Consider the following 8,652-nt stretch of genomic DNA (forward strand, 5'->3'; position numbering starts at 1 on the left):
TCTGAAAATCTTGTTGAGCTCATTGATCACTGCTTTAGGAAGGATTAAGATGATGGACCAATAAATTTGTGTTGAATCTAGGATAGCCTTGATGAGTTGTAGCCTTCCAATATAGGAGAGTGATCTAGATGACCAATGTGTGATTCTCTTGGTGATCTTCTCAATTAAGAGACTGCAGTGAGAGGACTTAAAGTTAGTGGAGATCAGTGGTACCCCAAGGTACTTAACTGGAAGTGAGACTGCTTGAATTCCAAAAAGAGATGTGATTAGATGATGAGTATGTTGGTCCATTCCTAATAGAAAGATTGTGTTTTTGGTGGTGTTAATGTCAAGACCAGATATGGTGCTGAAGTAGTCCAAAGCTGACTTAATCACTGACACTGAGGTGATATCTCCATGGCAAAAGAGGAGGAGGTCATCTGCATATAAAAGGTGAGTGATCTTGAGTTCTCCACATCTCCAGTGATACCTGAAAGCCCTAACCCTACTAACAAAATTGTTAATAATGGAGGATAGTGCATTAATCACTATTACAAAGAGGAAGGGGGAGATAGGGTTTCCCTGTCTTAACCCTCTCTTGCCTTTGAAGAAACCTTTGAATTCACCATTAATTGCAATGGTAAATGAAGGAGAAGAGATACAGGCCTGAATGAGGGAGATGAATTTACTTGGAAACTGGTGAAGTGTTAAGCAGCTTAGGATGAAATCTCACTTGACAGAGTCAAAAGCTTTCATTAGGTCAATCTTAATTGCGCACTTGGCAGAACCATTGTCTCTGTGGTAACCTCTTAATAGTTCACAAGCCAGAAGTATTGGATCAGTGATCTTCCTTCCTTGGATGAAGGCTGATTGAGCGCTGTCAATGATGTGAGGAAGAGTGGATTAGAGCTTGACTGCAAGCAGCTTAGCAATGTACTTGTACACTATGTTACAGCAGGAGATTGGCCTGTAATCATGCATGGATTAAGGTTTTGTCATTTAGGGACAAGTGAGATGTAAGTGTTGTTTGCTTTCGAGAGTAGTTTCCCATTATTGAAGAACTCAGTGATAGCTCTAGTAACTGATCTACCCACTATTCCCCAACTTTTTTGAAAAAAGGCTGCATTATAGCCATCAGGTCCTGGAGCTTTGTCCCTATTGAGCTTGAACATGCAGTTTTGAATGTCCAATGGGGATGGAATTTCATCAAGGAGGACCTTAAAATGTGATGGGACCTGTGTATTGATAAATGGCTACAATTCAGAAATGGAATGAGTTGTTAGAGGAGATGAACCTAGCAGCCTTTTGAAGTGTCCCACAATTTCTGTTATGATTCCATCCTTGCTGTCAATGATTTGGCCTGAATCTGTTGTGATGGATAAGATCTTTTTCTTGTTGTTTCTAGAGGATAATGACTTATGGAAGTATGCTAAATTGTTGTCTCCAAGCTTCAACCAAGTCATTCTAGACTTTTGCCTTAGCATATCCTCTTGGTGACTTGCAAGTTTTGAAAACTCTGAGATGAATGACCTCTCCATTTCTCTGAGTGAGACATCACTAGGGGAGCAATCAAGGTCAAGTTGGCATGCCTCTAGTTCAGCATTGACTACATGAAGCTTTGAATCCAATTCCAGGAAATCTTTCCTGGACAATTCTTTGAGGACTGGCTTGAGGAGCTTAAGCTTTTGGACCACCTGGAACATTGCAATCCCTTTTATGAATGTTTTTCCATACATTGTGGACTGAAGATGCAAAATTTTGGTGTGTGGCCCAATCATTGAAGAGTCTGAATGGGATGCACCTTCTTGGAATTTGTAAATCCATGCTAACGAAAATTAGAATGTGGTCTGAAATACCAAGTGTGAGGGAAGTGCATTCAGAAAGTGGGAAGGTAGAGGTCCACATTTGGTTGACAAGGGCTCTATCTAGTTTCTTTGCAATACAGGTAGAACCCAAACTTCTGTTGCACCAAGAATATAGGATCCCATTGTATTTGAGGTCTTCCAATTCAGCATGTTGCAGGCACTCCTTGAAGTCAATCATTGCAGGGCTCCACTTCATTGAACCTCCATGTGACTCACCAACATTGGGTATGACATTAAAGTCCCCCATTAATAGCCATGGGAAGGAACTGCAGAGGCCTGCATGGTGGATCAAATTCTCCCAAAGAAACTGTCTTTCAATTACACGATTAGAGGCATATATGAAGGTGGTAAAAAAGGAAATGCTCTCCCCTATAACTATTATTTTGCAATGAATTGCCTGCCTATTAGCATCAATAACAAAAAGTTCAAGTTGGTTGGGATTCCATAATACCCAAATTCTCCCAAGATCAGAGAAGTTGTAATTGTGAGTTATGTCCCAATTTGGTGCCAAAACCCTGTGAATGGAATTCACATTTATGGGAGATACCTTTGTTTCAATGATGGAGACTAAGTCAAGCTTTTTGTCAAAGATTAGTCTCTTTTATCTCTGACTGCTTAGAGGGTTGGTTCAACCCTCTAATATTCCATGTAAGTAAGGAAATCATTAAAATGGAGGTGTGAAGTAACCTCCAGGATGTCCATTCCCCTTTGCAAATGGCTTAGACATCAATCCAGTGTTGCAGCATGTCTTCTTCCTAGCCTCCTTCTTGAAGCTTTTAACTGTCTTTTTGCTGTGCAGTTGGCTTGGGCTTTCTGGTTCACTTAGGGAAGATTGGCAAGAAGAGAACTCATTTTTAGACTTCCCTAGTAGTTCTCCATGATCCCTGGATAGTGGTGTAGCACTTGGTTTGTTTGTGATAGGGAGGATGTGGCAATTGGTTGGTATAGAGAGTGGCTGGAGTTATTGCTGGGATGTTGGTTTTGTATTGGAGATTGATTTATGGGTTGATTTCTGGGGTGAGAAGTTTAATTTCCTGCTGCATAGGGGAGAGTGGTAAGGTATGTTAGTTTGTGGTAATGAGGGAATGGAAGATGTGATATAAGTAACTGAATGAGGTGAGATTGGTGATGATTGATGTGTGGAGGTAGGGGAAGTGGTGGAGTTGTCAAGATGTAGAGAGGTGATATTTTCAGAATTCATTTGGGATAAGATGTGGAAGTGGTTATTTTTAGATGTATGAGGGATGGGAGGTTTGTTTCACTATGGTAGCTAAAGTGGTTTTGCTCTTCTTTTTCCTGACTGTAACCCTTTCAATAGTTAGTGGAGGAACTCATGTAGGGCTGTTATCCTCCTAAGTTGTGCTTCTTGGATGAGGTGGTGTATTAGTCTTCTTGGCTCTGTAAGTTGTGGGGAAGATGATGTTGAGGGGACAATTTGCATCAAAGTGATTCAGTTGATTGCATTCAGAGCAAAATTTGGGTAGCCACTGGTATTCCATTGTGATATGCTCAATGTTGTTGTCGTCCAATTGCAATTTGACTTCATTCTTCAAGGGCTTGGTAAGGTCAAGGTTGATACAAAGTCTTGCAAATTTGAGTTTGGTCCTTCCTTCAGTTGCTTCATCTGCATAAAGAGGTTCCCCAATTGAACTAGCTATGTAACTGAACCCTTTTGCTGTCCAATATCTTAAGGGGATGTTGTAAATTTCACCCAAGTAGGGATGCAAGTAGAGTGAATTGGATGGAGGTGGTTTTGGTGATTCCATTTCATGAGTGAGAAAGGATGTCTAGCAATTGACCAGGGACCTAAAGATAAAACCTTCTCTGCCTCTATGCAAGACTTGAATCTGAAGAGAAAAGTGTTATTTTCACTGAGGATGGTGTCTGTGAGTCCATAAGTGCCCCATAACTTAGCTGCAGCTGATTGTATTACTTTGAAAGGTAATCTTTTGTGAAGAGAAACCCTTATGAGGTGTGCCTTACCCCAGAATTGCAGGCCTTCTGATAAGAGATCTTGAGGCAGGGCCCTACTAAAGGGACAATCATGACCGTTCAAATAATATCAGATTTGTGAGTTTGATATATCGTAAGGTATAGCTTTCTATGGATGATACGTTACCTGTGTAGGTTCCAAAATGTGTCTTTTAGATTTTTTTTTTTTTTTTTTTTTTTTTTTTTTTTTTTTTTTTTTTTTGATTTTGGACCAGTGGTAGTGATAAAGTGGGTGCGAACTCAGGAGCAATACAAGTTGTTTGTGACGTGGAGACAAGCTATTGGCTGAGGATTATCCATGTCAGGGAGTGATAGATTATTATAATGTAATTAACTCTTTATTTTGTTTTTTCATAGAAGTGACATGTGAGAGATGAGCTGGATATTAATTATATACATCAATTCATTTGTAATTTTTTTTCTTTTACATTTTTAAATAAATAAATATCTTATAGTCTTGCTTTATTAAGGTTTGAAGGATGTATTATCTCCTAAAATTTTCAAATAAGGTTTTAAGAATGGATCTTCACTCCCCAGTGAAATAAAAATATTGTTTTTGTAATTTAACCACTAAAGAGAAATGAAATATATATATATATTCGATAATTGGGCGGGTTTTGGAGTTGGCTCATCCAAAACTCACCCAAATAGGCTCAATTGTCACCCCGAATTGTGACACGAGTAAGTCTAGTCATCTTATAGTTTTTTTTAAGTAACCCATCACAAAAAATTATTGTTAGTCCTTCTTACTTTATAAAATCTAAATAAATTTTGTGTTTATAAGGAATACTCTATAAATTATGATTGTAACAAATTTTATTTGATTTCAATCACAAAGTGAAGGTTATTCATCAATGGAATTCAATTTTAGTCATTCAAAATTACTATTGGATCTAAGTATATCGATCTCAAGTGATCAAAGATCCTTTCAAATTATTTAAAATTTTGTGGGATCCTAATATAATAAACCTTTTTAATCCTATGGTTCATGTGATAAAATGAATAAGTGAGACCATTAAAGTGATTTGAAAGATGTTTCTTGAAAATAAATTCCTGATAAACCATTGTCCTTACTTTGCTTAACAAATTTAATCATTGAATAATTGTGAGTTTCTAAACTAAACTTATGTCTTATATGGGTTAAGTTTGACATTTTCCTCTAAAAAAAAAAGTCTTAGATTAAATTGAATATTGCTAATAATATTTTAATGTTTAAAATAAATGATTAAATTGAATAATGCTAATAATATATATATATATATATATATATATATATATATATATATATATATATTTTCCACAATTTGGATAAGAAGGTCTCGGAACATTAAAAATCTGTGTAATACTTCTATAATCTACATTACCCATAAGTTACTTATGTAGGCATGCCTATATTGTTAAGATAAATGAAAATGGCAACCCTCTCAATTCAAAAACATGTGAAAAATTAGACCTTATCTGCCCCTAACATTGCCACTAATGTCAACGTACATAAATACCATGTGGATGCGAACTTGTAAACTTAATTTGAACCTGTTTAGTTCAGGTTTTAGTAACAAGTGCCATGGACCAAACACTAGAAAAGTAGAAATTTTCCCATCCTTTGTGTTCTTCCTCCCTTTCTTTCTTTCATATTACGGGAGATTTGATCTCACCGATTTTCTGCACCTTGAAATCATTTGTAGTCGGACACTTTTATCTCTAAGATTGTAACGCACTTAACCTCTATGAGATTGGAAGGTTTATCTCGATCATTGGGGTAGTTAACTTTAAATTAGCGTGTTAGTTTGCTTGGAATACACTGAACTGGATTCCCATAAAATTACACCATAGAAATTACTATCATTATTTTGGTGTGATTTTTATCTACTAGATACATTAAACTCTAAATCTTGAGAGGTTTGGTGGACTGAAGTTTCAGTTCTAGTCACTTTGATTTATCAACGTGTGAAATATTTTAAGGTCAATACAATGGTGTCTTGGATGGCTAATGTTAGAGTTCTGGGAATACAAATGTTTAATATGGAATCCACACTCTTTATTAGAGTTAGAATATATATTCCATTGATACAATTTAATAAGTTTGATCACTTGAACCTGGTGAAGGCATTTTAGTAAAATGTTTACTAAATTATTTTTTTCTATTTTTTTTTAAAAAATATTTATTCATAAAATTCTTTTATAAAATAATTTAATTCAGTAAACATAACTATTAAATTGGCAACTCAATGAGTATAAGAAGTAAGCATGTCTTAGGTGGACAATATTTAATTTTTCTTAGAGTTACTTATGGATATCCAATAATGGAGAGGTTTATATATAATTATTTAGTAGCATAGGACTTTGTTGTAATTTTTAAATCCTAAAATGTAATTACAATAATATTGTAGTGTTTATTATAATTCATTAGATAGAATAGAGATAATTTTATCCTTATCGAATTGAAGTTAGGATAATAATTCCTTTTGATTCTTATCTCTAACCTCATCTATATACTTAATATATTTATTAGGTTGTTTATTATGTGATTAACGTACAAAATTACATAATACAAAGTAGTAAAAGTGGGAAAGAGAGTAGGGTTTCACAGTCTTGCCATTGGAGTCATAGAGGGGAAGCTTCATGGGTATTCAAGGTCAAAGACAATGAAGGGAGAGGTTTCTATTTTTATTTTTATTTTTTTAGTAATTACTTTTTATTGTTGTAATTAGTAGTATTGGTAAATATTAATTTTGGAAAGTAGACATAGAGATGGTGGTTTTGTATTAAAAGGAAATGATATTAGTAGGTTTGGAATCCGACCATTAAATTAAATTTAATGGTCATTATAAAAAGTACAGATAAATTTTATTACTGAGAACAAGCGATATTAAGAGCTTAACACGAGTTATACATTGAAAGTTAAGAATGAGTGCAAATGAGTACCTGTCTATTTTGCTTATCAAAAAATAAGTTTTTCATAATGTCATTCAGTTTTTATTGCAATTGAATGGAAAGAATTCTTTTATTGAGCAAAGAGAAAAGAATCAAGGAACTACATAATTTGATATTGACGGATTACAAACTCAAATTTATAAGCTTCACAATAATAACAGTAATTTGATTATTTGACAAATCATATTATTTTGAAAATACAAAGATCATGACCATAGTCAAAATAATTGCAGCTACCAAGAGTAGGAGAATTATACAGTAATAAGAAACTTTAGCAATATTGGTAGTGCCTGAATTGTCACCTAATTTAATGCATTAGAATCACTAATTGTGATGAGGGGTGGTGGCAATTTATGCCCAAACCCACCAACTCGCCTACTAATTAATGAGTTTTGACTAAGCAATTTATGTAAACGGGTCAATTGATAAGGAATGATATAATTAACGAGTCATTAATGGGTTAAGAAGTGGGTCAATTTTTTTAGTAAGAAAGTGAATCTATACTGTGACATGCTATGAGGTTCGAAGTGTACGATATATAGTTTGAACAGACATAATGTGGACTGTACGTGTAGCATTTGATGACCGATCTTGAGGTTGGACCTTAAAAAGGGACAATCATGACCGTTCAAATGATATCAGATTTGGAGTTTGATATATGGCAAAGCACTGGATTATAGCTTTCTATGCACGGTGCGTTACGTGTGTAGATTTCAAAATGTGTCTTTTAGATTTTGGACCAGTGGCAGTGATGGAGTGGGTGCGAACTCAGAAGTAATGGAAATTGTTTGTGACGTGGAGACAACGTATTAGCTGAGTATTATCCATGTAAGGCGCGCAGTGATGGATTGTTAACTTTACTTTAACAGTAGCTCTTTATTTTGTTTTTTCATAGAAGTGACGTGTGAGAGAGATGAAGCATGATTTTAATTACATACCTTACCTGAAATAACAGTTCATTTGCAATCTTTCCTTCTTTCTTTCTTTTTTTTTTTTTTTTTTTTTTATTTACATTTTCAAATAAATTAATAAATAAAATATCTTACTTTACAAAAGTTTGAAGTCAAGTAATATCTCCTAAAATTTTCGGAGGAGGAGTTAAGAATGAACCTCCCTCCACCCTCCAATGAAATGAAAATATTAGTCATGCCCATGGAAATATTATATATAAAGATGTGCAATATAAATTTTTATAAAGGGTCTTTTATTAATTTTCATGTCCTAATTCATAGAAGATTTTCTTACAAATTCTATATGTGTTAGAGCAAGTCTAATGGTTACGATTTTAGAGGCTTTGGGCCTAAATTGGCGATGTCAATAGTCCAATGGAGTCTCCAAAAAGTGAATCCGAGATTTGGGGCGAAAAGGCTCGCCAAAAAGTGGGCCCGAGATTTAGTGGCCCAAAGTACCATAGCCCATAATTTATTTTTAAGGGCACACTTGGCTTGGAAAGCATTCCAGAAACTATTTTTGTTTTTTTGTTTTTTTTTTTGGGCCTTTCTTTTTTCTTTTTAGGCACTATTTGGCTGACCCAAACACATTACTGACATTATAGTCATTTTAGACACTGTTTGGCTGACCCAAACAGTACCTTAAAGGCTACATTGGCACAAAAGCATATTTTTGAACTTTTTTTTAAAAAAAATTTATTATAATTTTTAAATTCATATATATTTTACTAAAACTTATATAATATTGTATTTTTTTAATTTTTATAATTCATAGTAAATATTGTATTATTTAATTTTTTTTGTATGATATAAAAAAGTTAAAAGAAAAAAATTATTGAAAAATATTAAAATTTTTAGAGAGTGAAAACGCACCATTAAAATACATGTGATAATTAAAATTTAAAGACTCTAAAACACTGACGTAACTATAA

The sequence above is a fragment of the Cornus florida genome, unplaced genomic scaffold (assembly GCF_030987335.1).
Source record: "Cornus florida cultivar Cherokee Brave unplaced genomic scaffold, ASM3098733v1 CherokeeBrave_3.0.0_Hap2_Chr09, whole genome shotgun sequence".
Classification (NCBI taxonomy): domain Eukaryota; kingdom Viridiplantae; phylum Streptophyta; class Magnoliopsida; order Cornales; family Cornaceae; genus Cornus; species Cornus florida.